Consider the following 15,894-nt stretch of genomic DNA (forward strand, 5'->3'; position numbering starts at 1 on the left):
GATTTTGGCTCTATCAGAGCCAAAATCACTCCCACTGACATCACTAGTGATGTCAGTGGGGCCGGCATCAGACGGTAGGCGTTCCCATAGTAACGCCTCCGTCTGGCAGGCACGCCCCCGGAATGCCCACCAAAGGGGGCGTGCTGTCAATCAACATCGACAGCACGCCCCCTTTGGTGCGAGACCCGGAGCGATGGAAAGTCCTTCGCTCACCGGGTCTCGCGCATGCGCACTACGGAGCTCCCTCCGTCGTGCGGAGCTCCGTAGTGCGCATGCGCAGTGGGGAACATCGACCCACTTGTGAGCGTACTGCCACTCGCGAGTGGGTCTGAATGACCCCCTAAATCCAAGCCTGGGCTCAGCAGCAGAACTGTCAGGGTGTAAAGTGATGTCACATCCACTGCTCCTAGATATTCTGAATGTTCTCATACATCACCTATTATTACTAACCTAAGGCAAGTATGGTTTAAAAACAGTTGAATAGATGACCCAGTATAGGGACTCTGACTATTAAGGGTTAAGACCAACTAATGAGCACAAACACTATGAAGTGAGTACATGATTTGAATTGCATTTCAGCGTTAAGGCCCCCATACATCAGCAATTGATTGCAGCAATCGTGCAATCGATTGTGTATAAAAATATTTCCCTTTTTCAATCGATTGTGGCAATTCTGCATTCTGCAATCGATTGAAAAAGGGAAAGATTTTTATACACAATCGATTGCAAATTGCACCATTGCTGCAATCAATTGCTGCTGTATGGGGGCCTTTAGTGTAGGAACTTGCAAATAGTGAGGAACAATACAGAGAAAATGTGATATCCCGCACAGGATCAAAAATCAATTAGTAAAATGAGGAACAGTCGTGAGGTTTGCAAGCTCAAATGTTTTAGTCAAAATAAGAATCAATGCCTCATTCTTTTGTTTTTTCTAGATTTATACAGATAGTGAGGATAAGAACTGACTTCAACTGTATCTTTTTGTTAATATGAGGAAGCTTTACTACAATATATATACATACACTATATAAATTACATAATAATGTATGCATGCATTAAATTGTGCCTCAGGAATGGGTTAAATATGTGGCATGGAGATTAAAAACTTGGAAATCCCCACCTCTCCTGTCCTGCCAAGAAACACTAGCAAAAAAAAGAAAAGAGAATTTCTGTCCAAAGTTCAAAAACAAGAGACAGTCTGTTTAGTTAGAGCAGAGGCTATGGTATTATTTTCTTTCCTGATCAACACGCGTACACAGTGTTTTACAATAGAATACAATGCAATGACAGTTTGGTACAGGAAAGCAAACCGTTAATATATTTCAATAAAATGTTAATGGAGGAGACATTCCTTAAGTTAAAAGGAAAAGGTGTAATTGATGAATGTCTTAAAGGTGATGTCCTAATGTACTTGTATAAATATTTTTCTTTCAGTTATTGCTTATCTTATTTTGTCTGATCATGGCTTTTTGTTTCCTGTAGTATTAATCAAAACATTGTCTCTATTTAGGGTTTATAAAGATAAAAAAAATGACAAACCAATGCTATGGTGTGTAATGCAAATGTATAATTAGGTAAATGCTTCCATTAACATGTCTCTTTCCACAATTCTGCGTTAAAAAATTACAATAGCAAAGTTACTTACCTTCATGCTGAGGCTGTGCGAATAGACAGTCATGAAGCTTGGCTCTCTCCCTCTTACACTTTTCAGCTGGACCACTAAGAGGAGGATTCAGAGTGTGTGGTCCTGTTTTTTCCGCTCCTAATCCTCGGGGGCCCTCTGACTCTCGTGCCCGGTACCTGTCGCAGTACCTGACTCTCGTGCCCAATACTTGTCGCCGTACCTGCTTGTAGTAAATAGGAGCATGTGAATGCTATCTTGGCATGCATTCTAAATAAAATCTTAATACAGTCTTCACTGCTCTCAGTATCCATGGAAGGTCCCTGGTTGTTCTTAAGGTGGCGATGCACCGTGTAGTGCGACTGCCGATCCATCAGCAGACTGATCGTGCTGTCACCGCCGGCAATCGCTCCCCCCTCCTCCATCTGAATGGGATCGTATATATCGCATCCCAGATCAGATGAACATGCGGGAAGATCTGGGGATGCGATATACGATCCCTTGGGAGCGCGCAGCACAATATCAAGTACAATATCAGGTACGATATCGTGCCCATACACGATATAGCACCTATATCGTGCTGATCCGTTGGATCGGCACGTATATATCATGACGTGTGTGGCCTCCTTAAGTGCCCTCAGGTGCTGTGACCCTAACTACTGATTCACAAGTATGAAGTGCATAAGTTAATTTACATAACTACTAGCCACCAACCACAACATTATCAGTTAGGGTTGGCCATCAGTGGGTTAAGCGTCAACAGTCATTTTCAATGGTACCATCAGTGGTTAACCTCGATGGTGTGAGACCATCTGCAGACAACCATAGATAGTTTTACCCACTGATGGTCAGTCCTGCTCAAGTAGACTCTCTGGGCATCAGGTCAATCAGATTTGGGGACAAGGCTATGCTCCGTGTCCCAGCATCGTGGCGGAGAACCATTGCATCTCTGCCATTGATGAAAAAAAACATTGCCCATCGGTGATTAACCATCAATGGCTTTAAATCAGCAGTTGTCGATGGCCATCCCTATTATCAATGTTACACTGTTCAGATAGGTCTCTGAGGATTGGGTAACTGTAATGAAGTTGGAGAAAAGAACACACAGGAATGGAGCCCATTCTTACAGTATCTCTGGTTTATTTTTAAATATTAAAACACATAGTAACATTGACAATGCAATCATTGACATCATGTGGCTAGATATTCATGAAATGTTTACAACATTTACAAACATATTTCCATTATTCACTAATAACAACATTGAAGGTTTACCATCTTTCAGATTTTCTGTATAGGTTTTTAACTTTTTGTCTGATACTGAGAACAGGCAGCAGTCAACAGGAGAATCCAGTAAACAGAGCAAAGTCATGGACAGACAGCAATCAGAAAAAGCAATCCATATCACAACAAGGAAGTATTCACAGAAACACAGCTTCAGCACACTGGGTCAGGATAAACTATCACCAGCACAGGTGTACAGAACAGAAACACAGCTTAAACAGATAAACTATCACCAGCACAGGTGTACAGAACAGAAACACAGCTTCAGCACACTGGGTCAGGATAAACTATCACCAGCACAGGTGTACAGAACAGAAACACACCTTAAACAGATAAACTATCACCAGCACAGGTGTACATAACAGAAACACAGCTTAAACAGATAAACTATCACCAGCACAGGTGTACAGAACAGAAACACAGCTTAAACAGATAAACTATCACCAGCACAGGTGTACAGAACAGAAAGCCTAATAAAGCCTAAGGAGCCAATAGGATGAGGTCTGAAGGTTTCCCAGTAACCATCCATGATGCTAGTAAAATAATTAACAAAAAATTACCAATATCATAATCAAAAAAAGGAATAGCTTTGATGAAATCAGAACTGCCGCAGAAATGTGTCAGTAAAAGGCCTGTTTGATTTGTTCAGATCCCGAGATTAGGATGATACATTGAGTCCAGGAATTTAGAACTCTACCAGTTATACTGTGGGATGCCCGTTATTGAGGAATGTGGTGAGAATGATGAGATTCCATCTGATAAATTGTATTGACTGTTTCCAACCATTTCCGTCTGAGATCTCTCTTGCATCTCTGTGTCAAGTCCTAGTGGTGTTTGTCTCTCTGGGTTAGAGAGTAAATTGGACTGTGCCACCTGCACTTCAGTTTCAACTTGCTCATATCTGTGGATTCTGTGTCACAAGTAATGCAAAGGCAACTCTGATCACCTGCTGCAAACAGAATGTGAACAGAGTGCTACTGCGACCATACTATCAATGTGATCGCACCTCCCCACTCTTCAGTCCGCGAGAGTATACATTACCATTGGCAATTACACCTACCCAATAATGTCTGAATACTGAGTCCTCTTTGCATATGCACGAGCAAGTAACTGGCTGCATGCCCATCACACACCCACAAAACTATTCTTTCACGTGTGTTTGCATTGTTGCTGTACAGTTGCCACCCAGGAACACACATTTATTAGCCACGAAAAAGAGACAGATATACCTACAACTCTGAATGAATTGTAAGTTTGCAAAGACGTGATTGCAGCCTGCAACGCATACACACAGTTTAATAAAAATCACTAGATGTGGCTGCATTTCCATCTACTACAGGTTTACCTATGGAGTCATTCTTGTATTGGCAGACTTCTGTGAAATGCCTATGAATATTGGCCTGATATCCGATGCCACTTAGCTAATTTGGATGTTCAAATTTATATAATATTTAGTTTATTACTAATATTCTGGTTGGGTGGATTAAATTAGGTGCAGGATTTCCCACACGGTGAAAAGCTCTGTGTTTCACGTACAGAGCTATTCAATTATTAATTATTTTCCCCGCATAGTAAACCCTGGCTTAATGCAAAGTGTCAGAATCTATGGGTTTCCCTGTGCGTTAGATACAGAAGTCTGCATTAACGCACATTTTTCTAAAGATTATCTGTCCAACCAGCCAACTAGATGATTGGTTGGAATGAAAATCTGGTAATGTATGAAAGTAAATGACAATCAGCAATTTGCTCCCAAATGCCAGAAAATGGACAAAAACTGTTGTTTGAACAAATTGTTTAGATCAAACATTTAACAAACTTGTCTGACGACCATTTTCATCTGTTTTCTGGCATTTAGGAGCAAATTGCTGATCATCAGTTACTCCCATACGTTACCAGATTTTCATTCCAACCAGCCAAATAGTTGGATGGTTGTATGAAAGTTGGTCTAGTGTGTGGCCAGCTTAAGCATGCAGGATTCCTGCATCTAATTTAATTAGTCAGAGCATTTAATTAGCTGCCGGGTAAACCTGTACCTGATTGAATTTTCCCCTACATGTCTGATTTTATGCTTTTAGGAGTTAGTAAAATCATTCAAAGATCCATTGGTTCATATAGCAGATCATTTTTATGGCACCTAATAAGAACTATTACTTCTTTTTATTTTGTAAACATACAGAATTTCAAGCACAATTTATTTTTTCCAAACCTATAAACGAAGGTGCAATCACCATAGTTTTTTTTAATTCCACTCACACCCAAATCCCAATATGCTCCCACCCTAGGGATAGTTGCAATATAGGCTACTCTGAAATTAGAAAAAACAAAAAGAAAACTGCTAAAAAAAAATAGACACTGGTAAAACAGAGATGTAAATTTTTGTCTCTGGTCCATATAACTGTGTCAGACCTAATACTGCGCAAAGTAATACTTGTCTACTTGTGAAAAAACATTTCAGGGAGATTGTGACAGCAACACCTATGAGCACGGCGGTAAAGTGGGCGTGTACTGCTACATCTGAGAGGCGTGTCATAGAATTGACCCCAAAGCTGTTAGTAAGATCTACTTGTTGATGAAATACACTGATACTCTTCAGAAAATGCATGTAGCCATAGGGATCATTGTGCCTTATACCCAATGCAGGGAAATTATACCAATAATCCCATTTGAATGTACATATCTCTTTTTTTTTTTTTCTTATGTAGCAGCTTCATGATGGGGATAAGGTGTAATCAGGGAGACTACTAGACTCTTCAGGGGGTCAGGGATATTGCTACTATTTCAGGGAGTCTCCCTGACAATCAGGGAGAGTTGTCAGGTATGGGTACAGTAATCATATTGACCACATGATACATGTATCCAGGGTAAGGACTGTTGCTGTCCATATTACTGGCAGAATTGTGAATAATATTGTAATGTCTGACCCCCCCCCCCCCCCCATCTTGCCAAAGGCATTCACATAATGAACTGTAGTATATTTCAACAGTTGTCATTGTTTTCATAAATTGCATAGTTTCAGTGTTAGGAATATGAGGCCTATTGAATAACATGTTGCAATTAGCATAGATATAAATATAAACCACAATAACCATATATTAATTGCTCTCAGTCTAGCACACAATTGCTGCAATGGTTTAAATAGGCCTCAAAGAATGAGGAGTGACTGGTCCCTGTATGTTCTTGATATTTAGTAATATGAACTTAAAACATATTTAATCTGCCTTACTCAGCAGATTTCAGCTTTAGGGTCAATGCTGAATGGTATCCTTTCTGGAAGTGCTGTATCTTTGCTGGCTGCTTCCTTGTCTCAATGATATTTCTTCTTCCTGTCTCCCTCCTTCCTAGCAATTTCTTAAATGTAAAGCTTCCAGGAATTGTTTGCTGATCTCTTAGCTTTACTCTCGCTCCCTGACCTCTTCTGATTGCAGTTTGTTGAAAAAAATCCCATGCGTACCCCAGACATACCATATAATGTTATATTGTATTATGTAGCATAATACCCCACCTTCCTGTGTTATAGTTCATCATGTGGCAGAATTCCACAACCATCCTTTGTTATATTTTATTATATAGCATAATAACATACACCAACTTATATTTCATTATGTACAGTAACATATCACACCACCCCAGCCTATGCTATAATTCATTATATAGCATAATACCAAACACCCTCCTGTGGACTTCAGTATATTAAGTTGTAATCATGACTACATTCATAATGTCAACATGTTCATCAGTCATGTTCTGTAGTATTGATAACCCTAAATTTAACGATATTGTCAAAATTTTCGCTATCCCCAAATGCCAACATTTTGTCCATGTCAACATTTTTCAGATGTTGACATAGATGATGTTGATTTTTTAACAATGACAATGTAACTGTCAACATTCTGCTGTCAGCATTATGATTGTCAACAATGTGACTGCATACCATCCTGTGTTATTTATTTATTTTATTTATTACAAGTTATTTATATAACGCACACATATTCTGCAGCGCTATACAGAGAATATCTTACTATTCACATCTGTCCCTGCCCCAGTGGAGCTTACAATCTATGTTCCCTATCACATGCTCACACACATACATACTATGGTTCATTTTGTGGGGAGCCAAATAACCTACCAGTATATTTTTGGATATCTCATATGTAGCATAGTACCATACACGACCCTGTGTTATATTTCATTATGTAGCATAGTACCACACACCATCCTATATTATACTATATTATGTAGCATAGTACCACACACCATCCTATATTATATTGTATTATGTAGCATAGTACCATGCACCATCCTATATTATACTGTATTATGTAGTATAGTACCACACACTATTCTGTGTTATATTATATTATGTAGTATAGTACCACACACCATCCTATATTATACTGTATTATGTAGCATAATACCACGCACCATCCTGTGTTATATTTCTTTATGTAGCATAGTACCACACACCATCCTATATTATATTGTATTATGTAGCATAGTACCACACACCATCCTGTGTTATATTTCATTCTGTAGCATAGTACCACACACCATCTTATATTATACTGTATTATGCAGCATAGTACCACACACCATCCTGTGTTATACTGTATTATGTAGTAGAGTACCACACACCATCCTATATTATACTGTATTATGAAGCATAGTACCACACACCATCCTATATTATACTGTATTATGAAACATAGTACCACACACCATCCTATATTATACTGTATTATGTAGCAGAGTACCATGCACCATCCTGTGTTATATTTCATTATGTAGCATAGTACCACACACCATCCTATATTATACTGTATTATGCAGCATAGTACCACACACCATCCTGTGTTATACTGTATTATGTAGTAGAGTACCACACACCATCCTATATTATACTGTATTATGAAGCATAGTACCACACACCATCCTATATTATACTGTATTATGAAGCATAGTACCACACACCATCCTATATTATTCTGTATTATGTAGCCAGAGTACCATGCACCATCCTGTGTTATATTTCATTATGTAGCATAGTACCACACACCATCCTATATTATACTGTATTATGCAGCATAGTACCACACACCATCCTGTGTTATACTGTATTATGTAGCAGAGTACCATGCACCATCCTGTGTTATATTTCATTATGTAGCATAGTACCACACACCATCCTATATTATACTGTATTATGCAGCATAGTACCACACACCATCCTGTGTTATACTGTATTATGTAGCAGAGTACCACACACTATCCTATATTATACTGTATTATGCAGCATAGTACCACACACCATCCTGTGTTATACTGTATTATGTAGCAGAGTACCACACACCATCCTATACTATACTGTATTAAGAAGCATAGTACCACACACCATCCTATATTATACTGTATTATGTAGCAGAGTACCATGCACCACCCTGTGTTATATTTCATTATGTAGCATAGTATCACACACCATCCTATATTATACTGTATTATGTAGCATAGTACCACACACAATCCTGTTTTATCATTCATTACGTAGCATAGTACCACACACCATCATACATTATATTGTATTATGTAGCATAGTACCACACACTATTCTGTGTTATATTATATTATGTAGTATAGTACCACACACCATCCTATATTATACTGTATTATGTAGCATAATACCACGCACCATCCTGTGTTATATTTCTTTATGTAGCATAGTACCACACACCATCCTATATTATATTGTATTATGTAGCATAGTACCACACACCATCCTGTGTTATATTTCATTCTGTAGCATAGTACCACACACCATCCTATATTATACTGTATTATGCAGCATAGTACCACACACCATCCTGTGTTATACTGTATTATGTAGCAGAGTACCACACACCATCCTATATTATACTGTATTATGAAGCATAGTACCACACACCATCCTATATTATACTGTATTATGTAGCAGAGTACCATGCACCATCCTGTGTTATATTTCATTATGTAGCATCGTACCACACACCATCCTGTGTTATATTTCAATAAGTAGCATAGTACCACACACCATCCTATATTATACTGTATTATGTAGCATAGTACCACACACCATCCTATATTATACTATATTATGTAGCATAGTACCACGCACCATCCTGTGTTATATTTCATTCTGTAGCATAGTACCACACACCATCCTATATTATACTGTATTATGAAGCATAGTACCACACACCATCCTGTGTTATACTGTATTATGTAGCAGAGTACCACACACCATCCTATATTATACTGTATTATGAAGCATAGTACCACACACCATCCTATATTATACTGTATTATGTAGCAGAGTACCATGGACCATCCTGTGTTATATTTCATTATGTAGCATAGTACCACACACCATCCTATATTATACTGTATTATGTAGCATTGTACCACACACCATCCTATATTATACTGTATTATGCAGCATAGTACCACACACCATCCTGTGTTATACTGTATTATGTAGCAGAGTACCACACACCATCCTATATTATACTGTATTATGAAGCATAGTACCACACACCATCCTGTGTTATACTGTATTATGTAGCAGAGTACCACACACCATCCTATATTATACTATATTATGAAGCATAGTACCACACACCATCCTATATTATACTGTATTATGTAGCAGAGTACCATGCACCATCCTGTGTTATATTTCATTATGTAGCATAGTACCACACACCATCCTATATTATACTGTATTATGCAGCATAGTACCACACACCATCCTGTGTTATACTGTATTATGTAGCAGAGTACCATGCACCATCCTGTGTTATATTTCATTATGTAGCATAGTACCACACACCATCCTATATTATACTGTATTATGCAGCATAGTACCACACACCATCCTGTGTTAAACTGTATTATGTAGCATACTACCACACACCATCCTATATTATACTGTATTATGTAGCATAGTACCACACACAATCCTGTTTTATCATTCATTACGTAGCATAGTACCACACACCATCATACATTATATTGTATTATGTAGCATAGTACCACACACCATCCTGTGTTATATTTCATTATGTAGCATAGTACCACACACCATCCTGTGTTATATTTCATTCTGTAGCATAGTACCACACACCATCCTATATTATACTGTATTATGCAGCATAGTACCACACACCTTCCTGTGTTATACTGTATTATGTAGCAGAGTACCATGCACCATCCTGTGTTATATTTCATTATGTAGCATAGTACCACACACCATCCTATATTATACTGTATTATGCAGCATAGTACCACACACCATCCTGTGTTATACTGTATTATGTAGCTGAGTACCACACACCATCCTATATTATACTGTATTATGAAGCATAGTACCACACACCATCCTATATTATACTGTATTATGTAGCAGAGTACCATGCACTATCCTGTGTTATATTTCATTATGTAGCATAGTACCACACACCATCCTATATTATACTGTATTATGCAGCATAGTACCACACACCATCCTGTGTTATACTGTATTATGTAGCAGAGTACCATGCACCATCCTGTGTTATATTTCATTATGTAGCATAGTACCACACACCATCCTATATTATACTGTATTATGCAGCATAGTACCACACACCATCCTGTGTTATACTGTATTATGTAGCAGAGTACCACACACCATCCTATATTATACTGTATTATGAAGCATAGTACCACACACCATCCTATATTATACTGTATTATGTAGCAGAGTACCATGCACCACCCTGTGTTATATTTCATTATGTAGCATAGTACCACACACCATCCTATATTATACTGTATTATGCAGCATAGTACCACACACCATCCTGTGTTATACTGTATTATGTAGCAGAGTACCATGCACCATCCTGTGTTATATTTCATTATGTAGCATAGTACCACACACCATCCTATATTATACTGTATTATGCAGCATAGTACCACACACCATCCTGTGTTATACTGTATTATGTAGCAGAGTACCACACACCATCCTATATTATACTGTATTATGAAGCATAGTACCACACACCATCCTATATTATACTGTATTATGTAGCAGAGTACCATGCACCATCCTGTGTTATATTTCATTATGTAGCATAGTACCACACACCATCCTATATTATACTGTATTATGCAGCATAGTACCACACACCATCCTGTGTTATACTGTATTATGTAGTAGAGTACCATGCACCATCCTGTGTTATATTTCATTATGTAGCATAGTACCACACACCATCCTATATTATACTGTATTATGCAGCATAGTACCACACACCATCCTGTGTTATACTGTATTATGTAGCAGAGTACCACACACCATCCTATATTATACTGTATTATGAAGCATAGTACCACACACCATCCTATATTATACTGTATTATGTAGCAGAGTACCATGCACCATCCTGTGTTATATTTCATTATGTAGCATAGTACCACACACCATCCTATATTATACTGTATTATGCAGCATAGTACCACACACCATCCTGTGTTATACTGTATTATGTAGCAGAGTACCATGCACCATCCTGTGTTATATTTCATTATGTAGCATAGTACCACACACCATCCTATATTATACTGTATTATGCAGCATAGTACCACACACCATCCTGTGTTATACTGTATTATGTAGCAGAGTACCACACACCATCCTATATTATACTGTATTATGCAGCATAGTACCACACACCATCCTGTGTTATACTGTATTATGTAGCAGAGTACCACACACCATCCTATACTATACTGTATTATGAAGCATAGTACCACACACAATCCTATATTATACTGTATTATGTAGCAGAGTACCATGCACCACCCTGTGTTATATTTCATTATGTAGCATAGTATCACACACCATCCTATATTATACTGTATTATGTAGCATAGTACCACACACAATCCTGTTTTATCATTCATTACGTAGCATAGTACCACACACCATCATACATTATATAGTATTATGTAGCATAGTACCACACACTATTCTGTGTTATATTATATTATGTAGTATAGTACCACACACCATCCTATATTATACTGTATTATGTAGCATAATACCACGCACCATCCTGTGTTATATTTCTTTATGTAGCATAGTACCACACACCATCCTATATTATACTGTATTATGCAGCATAGTACCACACACCATCCTGTGTTATACTGTATTATGTAGCAGAGTACCACACACCATCCTATATTATACTGTATTATGAAGCATAGTACCACACAGCATCCTATATTATACTGTATTATGTAGCAGAGTACCATGCACCATCCTGTGTTATATTTCATTATGTAGCATAGTACCACACACCATCCTGTGTTATATTTCAATAAGTAGCATAGTACCACACACCATCCTATATTATACTGTATTATGTAGCATAGTACCACACACCATCCTATATTATACTATATTATGTAGCATAGTACCACGCACCATCCTGTGTTATATTTCATTCTGTAGCATAGTACCACACACCATCCTATATTGTACTGTATTATGCAGCATAGTACCACACACCATCCTGTGTTATACTGTATTATGTAGCAGAGTACCACACACCATCCTATATTATACTGTATTATGAAGCATAGTACCACACACCATCCTGTGTTATACTGTATTATGTAGCAGAGTACCACACACCATCCTATATTATACTGTATTATGAAGCATAGTACCACACACCATCCTATATTATACTGTATTATGTAGCAGAGTACCATGCACCATCCTGTGTTATATTTCATTATGTAGCATAGTACCACACACCATCCTATATTATACTGTATTATGCAGCATAGTACCACACACCATCCTGTGTTATACTGTATTATGTAGCAGAGTACCATGCACCATCCTGTGTTATATTTCATTATGTAGCATAGTACCACACACCATCTTATATTATACTGTATTATGCAGCATAGTACCACACACCATCCTGTGTTATACTGTATTATGTAGCAGAGTACCACACACCATCTTATATTATACTGTATTATGAAGCATAGTACCACACAACATCCTATATTATACTGTATTATGTAGCAGAGTACCATGCACCACCCTGTGTTATATTTCATTATGTAGCATAGTATCACACACCATCCTATATTATACTGTATTATGTAGCATAGTACCACACACAATCCTGTTTTATCATTCATTACGTAGCATAGTACCACACACCATCATACATTATATTGTATTATGTAGCATAGTACCACACACCATCCTGTGTTATATTTCATTATGTAGCATAGTAACACACACCATCCTGTGTTATATTTCATTCTGTAGCATAGTACCACACACCATCCTATATTATACTGTATTATGCAGCATAGTACCACACACCATCTTGTGTTATATTTCTTTATGTAGCATAGTACCACACACCATCCTATATTATATTGTATTATGTAGCATAGTACCACACACCATCCTGTGTTATATTTCATTCTGTAGCATAGTACCACACACCATCTTATATTATACTGTATTATGCAGCATAGTACCACACACCATCCTGTGTTATACTGTATTATGTAGTAGAGTACCACACACCATCCTATATTATACTGTATTATGAAGCATAGTACCACACACCATCCTATATTATACTGTATTATGAAGCATAGTACCACACACCATCCTATATTATACTGTATTATGTAGCAGAGTACCATGCACCATCCTGTGTTATATTTCATTATGTAGCATAGTTCCACACACCATCCTATATTATACTGTATTATGCAGCATAGTACCACACACCATCCTGTGTTATACTGTATTATGTAGCAGAGTACCACACACCATCCTATATTATACTGTATTATGCAGCATAGTACCACACACCATCCTGTGTTATACTGTATTATGTAGCAGAGTACCACACACCATCCTATATTATACTGTATTATGAAGCATAGTACCACACACCATCCTATATTATACTGTATTATGTAGCAGAGTACCATGCACCATCCTGTGTTATATTTCATTATGTAGCATAGTACCACACACCATCCTATATTATACTGTATTATGCAGCATAGTACCACACACCATCCTGTGTTATACTGTATTATGTAGCAGAGTACCATGCACCATCCTGTGTTATATTTCATTATGTAGCATAGTACCACACACCATCCTATATTATACTGTATTATGCAGCATAGTACCACACACCATCCTGTGTTATACTGTATTATGTAGCAGAGTACCACACACCATCCTATATTATACTGTATTATGCAGCATAGTACCACACACCATCCTGTGTTATACTGTATTATGTAGCAGAGTACCACACACCATCCTATACTATACTGTATTATGAAGCATAGTACCACACACCATCCTATATTATACTGTATTATGTAGCAGAGTACCATGCACCACCCTGTGTTATATTTCATTATGTAGCATAGTATCACACACCATCCTATATTATACTGTATTATGTAGCATAGTACCACACACAATCCTGTTTTATCATTCATTACGTAGCATAGTACCACACACCATCATACATTATATTGTATTATGTAGCATAGTACCACACACTATTCTGTGTTATATTATATTATGTAGTATAGTACCACACACCATCCTATATTATACTGTATTATGTAGCATAATACCACGCACCATCCTGTGTTATATTTCTTTATGTAGCATAGTACCACACACCATCCTATATTATACTGTATTATGCAGCATAGTACCACACACCATCCTGTGTTATACTGTATTATGTAGCAGAGTACCACACACCATCCTATATTATACTGTATTATGAAGCATAGTACCACACAGCATCCTATATTATACTGTATTATGTAGCAGAGTACCATACACCATCCTGTGTTATATTTCATTATGTAGCATAGTACCACACACCATCCTGTGTTATATTTCAATAAGTAGCATAGTACCACACACCATCCTATATTATACTGTATTATGTAGCATAGTACCACACACCATCCTATATTATACTATATTATGTAGCATAGTACCACGCACATCCTGTGTTATATTTCATTCTGTAGCATAGTACCACACACCATCCTATATTGTACTGTATTATGCAGCATAGTACCACACACCATCCTGTGTTATACTGTATTATGTAGCAGAGTACCACACACCATCCTATATTATACTGTATTATGAAGCATAGTACCACACACCATCCTGTGTTATACTGTATTATGTAGCAGAGTACCACACACCATCCTATGTTATACTGTATTATGAAGCATAGTACCACACACCATCCTATATTATACTGTATTATGTAGCAGAGTACCATGCACCATCCTGTGTTATATTTCATTATGTAGCATAGTACCACACACCATCCTATATTATACTGTATTATGCAGCATAGTACCACACACCATCCTGTGTTATACTGTATTATGTAGCAGAGTACCATGCACCATCCTGTGTTATATTTCATTATGTAGCATAGTACCACACACCATCCTATATTATACTGTATTATGCAGCATAGTACCACACACCATCCTGTGTTATACTGTATTATGTAGCAGAGTACCACACACCATCCTATATTATACTGTATTATGAAGCATAGTACCACACAACATCCTATATTATACTGTATTATGTAGCAGAGTACCATGCACCACCCTGTGTTATATTTCATTATGTAGCATAGTATCACACACCATCCTATATTATACTGTATTATGTAGCATAGTACCACACACAATCCTGTTTTATCATTCATTACGTAGCATAGTACCACACACCATCATACATTATATTGTATTATGTAGCATAGTACCACACACCATCCTGTGTTATATTTCATTATGTAGCATAGTAACACACACCATCCTGTGTTATATTTCATTCTGTAGCATAGTACCACACA

The 15,894-nt window shown here is 37.4% G+C and overlaps 1 protein-coding gene across 1 annotated transcript in view; it reads right to left on the reverse strand.

The window, feature by feature from the left end:
• The window catches only part of LOC148523562 (retinol dehydrogenase 16-like), a 42,332-nt gene extending 40,640 nt beyond the window's left edge, over positions 1-1,692 (reverse strand). Inside the window, exon 1 of the mRNA XM_088473184.1 lies at positions 1,646-1,692. The gene's annotated coding sequence lies outside the window, so the exon portion shown is untranslated. The remainder of the gene's footprint in view (positions 1-1,645) is intronic.
• Positions 1,693-15,894: the final 14,202 nt, after the last annotated feature.

Source organism: Taudactylus pleione, unplaced genomic scaffold (assembly GCF_031769625.1).
Source record: "Taudactylus pleione unplaced genomic scaffold, aTauple2 ptg000130l, whole genome shotgun sequence".
NCBI lineage: Eukaryota > Metazoa > Chordata > Amphibia > Anura > Myobatrachidae > Taudactylus > Taudactylus pleione.